We start from the raw sequence: 3,347 nt of genomic DNA, 5'->3' as shown, positions 1-3,347 counted from the left end.
TCAGAACTCCAGGGTTCAGATTTGGGCCTGGCCACTGTCTGTGTGTAGATTTGATGTTCTCTCTGCATCTGTTAAACTTTTCTTGTAGCACTCCATCTTTCTTCCACATGGGAAGGAAATGTGTATTAACTCAATTAATAACTTATAACTGGGGTGTCAAACTCCTGTCCTGGAGGGCCACAGTGGCTGCAGGTTTTCATTTCAACCATCTTCTTCATTAGTGACCAGTTTTTGCTGCTAATGAACTTCTTTTGCCTTAGTTTTAATTAACTTGACTCAGGCCCCTTAGTTGTTTCTTATTCTTTAATGAGGAGCCAAACAATAATGAGACACAAAACAAGAGACCAGCTCACCTGAGCCCATCACACAATATCTGAAAATAAAGAAAGGTGACGGTCTCAGTAAGGTTCATCTTTCAGGTCACCAAAACATTTTGACGGTGTTCTTAGAAAAAAAACAGAAAAATCAGCAGTTTTGGAAATGTCTGCTGTGGCAGAATGTGAGCAGCAACAAGCCGCGGAATTAAATAACGGGTTTAATTACCAGCAAGAATTGGCTTTTCTCTAAGAAACTGGTTGGAGTTTGTAGCCCCAATTTAGAAGGTCATCTTGTGACTCGTTTCACATCTCATTTCTGATTGGCTGCCATTTAGTGAAGAAAAGGATCAAATGAGAGGACTGAATCTTTACAAACCAGGGGTCTCATTTATCAAGCGTGCGTAAAACAAGCTCTAAACTAGTGCGTATGCCAACAGCCGTAAGCACAAGAAAGTTGGGAGTTATCAAACGGGAGTACGCACAGCTGTACGAAATGACTGATGATGAATCGCACTACGTCTAAATTGTGTGCGTGTGCATAGTAATTTAAATTTGCATATAGAAACGCCCTCAAATTACCTTATTTGGCAAACAACCTTCCTTATAAAAACCCAATGCCGCCAGGGCACCATAGAACCGTTATCATGGAGATGATGATGATGATGATGATGATGATGATGATGATGATGATGATGATGATGATTCACAGACAACGAAGTGGAAGTGCTTTTAAATTAGGTACAACGTAATAAGACAGTTTTGTTTGCTGCTTTTTCTGGCGGAATGTCAAAGGAAAAAAAAAAAAGACTTGGCGTGGGGACAGGTTACTAATGCGGTAAATGCCGTCTCACCTGTATGTAGAACTAGTGCAGAAATCAAGAAAAAGTGGTTTGATTTGAAAGTGTCCTCTAAAAAAAGAATTGCAGCCCACAAAAGAGACCTCGGTGCCACGGGAGGAGGCCAGAGTCTTATTTCAGTGTCACCATTGGATGACAAGATAGCGGCAATTTATTGGTGAAACGTCAATGAGCGGAGTAATCCCCGATGGTGACACTGAAAGTGCAATCCCATCAACTGCAGGAGAGGCCGAGCCATCCGAAAATGGTTAGAAGGTTTTCAAATGTTTGTGTTGCGATATATTATTCATAGATAAATAACACTCACATTGCAAATGATTTGGATTGTTCATTTAACATTTATTTTATAGATCTGCCAGTTTTGCCAGGTCCTGCTCCGCCTGCCACTTCAGCACGTCCGATGCGTTTCGAGGCACGAGTCCTGACTGATGCGGTTCTGAAAGCACAGGAGGAATTAGTGAGAGGCATTGCACGCATAAAAGAGGAACTGCACCAAATCAATGTGAACTTGAGGAACCATTAGTGATTCACTAAATGCATCATGCAAGTTCAATAAAAGCTCCAATTGATCTCATCATTTTCTCACAATTACTCCTTATTGTGAAACAGATTTAGAATTAACCGTTCGATTATCCCTGCTCTTAGTTGCACGGCCACAGCATTTGGCATGGGGTCAAAACCTTCTGCCATGCATGTGGCGATCTTCTTGTATCGGCATCTCATCCAGTGGTATACCGTTTTTAATGGCAATATTATGCAGCACACTGCATGCTTTAACTATATAGCACACCTAAAGCAAATTGATAAATATTGTAGTTATAAAATAATTAACTTAATTTAAATATTAAAACATTCAAAACCTTGTCGGGTTTGTATTGCAATATGCCTCCTCTGCCTGACAGACACAGCCATCGAGCCTTCAGCAAGCCTATTGCACGTTCTACTGTGCTTCTTGTGCGCTCATGTGCTCGGTTGTAATTCAGCTCCTTTTGGGATACAGGGTTTGCCACTGGGGTCATCAGCCAGGATTTAAGGGCATATCCTCGATCCCCTGCAGTGATGTAGATTAACATAAAATACAGTACACTAGATGGTGTTGAAGTAATCTAATCGTTACACACTTACCAATCAGCCAGCCTTCTCCAGCAGCGCTTTGCTGAAGACGAAGTCCCACGATGCTGTTCTGCACAATGAAGGAATCGTGTGTCCCTCCCGGGCTGTTCGCAACGACATTTAGCAGGTTCAAGTGTGCATCACAGATTACCTGCACGTTAATGGAGTGATAGCCTTTTCTATTTACAAATGCAAATTCATCAACAGTAGGAGCGTTCAGGGCAACGTGTGCAGTCAACTGCCCCTATTGCACTTGGAAATCCTGCGATGTTATAGAAATCGGTCATAATTTTTGTCCTTTCCGCTGCGGTATTTGGAAACGCTATGTACTGTGATGTAAGTGATATAATTGCATGTAAAACGTGTGGCATAATTCGGCTCACGGTGGGTTGAGATTTCCCTTTGAAATGTGCCTGTGGCTAAAAAGCCAATAGTAGAAAGAACCTGAGTGTGCACGGGGACTGCACTGGTGCGCTTTGTCGGCCTCTCCAAATGTTGCGAGAACTGTTGACACAAATCAAGCAAAATTGCCCTTGGCAAACGAAAACGACTAATGAGCCACTCATCACTCTCGGCGAGTAAGTCTGTGCGGTCCCTGAAAACGCGATCTCTGCGCAAAAGTGCTTGTTGCAAATCTTCAAGAACCGCAAGGTCTGCCATTGTAGTCAATGCATTTCCAAAAACAGTTCTTCAAATGTGGATTTTATATTATTTACAGTTCCAGATATCTCAGAATCAACACTGACATTTAAGTGGTGAAGTATAAGGGCACTGGGTTTGTATGTGATTACAGTTCTCTACCACTAGGGGGATTCTGCTTACGCACAGTCAGGAGTTCTTCTAAATGTGCGCACATTTTTCACACACGTACAAATTAATGAATCGCATTCTATTAGTAGAATTGTGCGTACGCACGCTTGATAAACGAGACCCCAGGCTGTTAAAATGAAGGGGAGAGGAGTTAATTATCAGTGAAAACTGGTCACTGATTAGGAAAAGGGTCAGAATGAAAACCTGCAGCCACTGCGGCCCACCAGGCCCGGAGTTTAACACCCGTGAC

At 42.4% G+C, this 3,347-nt stretch overlaps 1 long non-coding RNA gene across 1 annotated transcript; it reads right to left on the bottom strand.

Moving 5' to 3' along the window:
* Window positions 1–1,506: 1,506 nt before the first annotated feature.
* Window positions 1,507–2,861, bottom strand: LOC120541296. The gene is made up of 3 exons (XR_005635980.1): window positions 2,300–2,861; window positions 2,035–2,225; window positions 1,507–1,610 (listed from the first exon to the last, which is right to left on the bottom strand). It is a non-coding gene; the product is annotated as an uncharacterized LOC120541296 (long non-coding RNA).
* Window positions 2,862–3,347: the final 486 nt, after the last annotated feature.

This window comes from Polypterus senegalus, chromosome 12 (assembly GCF_016835505.1).
Source record: "Polypterus senegalus isolate Bchr_013 chromosome 12, ASM1683550v1, whole genome shotgun sequence".
Lineage (NCBI taxonomy): Eukaryota > Metazoa > Chordata > Cladistia > Polypteriformes > Polypteridae > Polypterus > Polypterus senegalus.
Note: the sequence above shows the minus strand (reverse complement) of the source record. Positions and strands in the feature narration are given on the sequence as shown.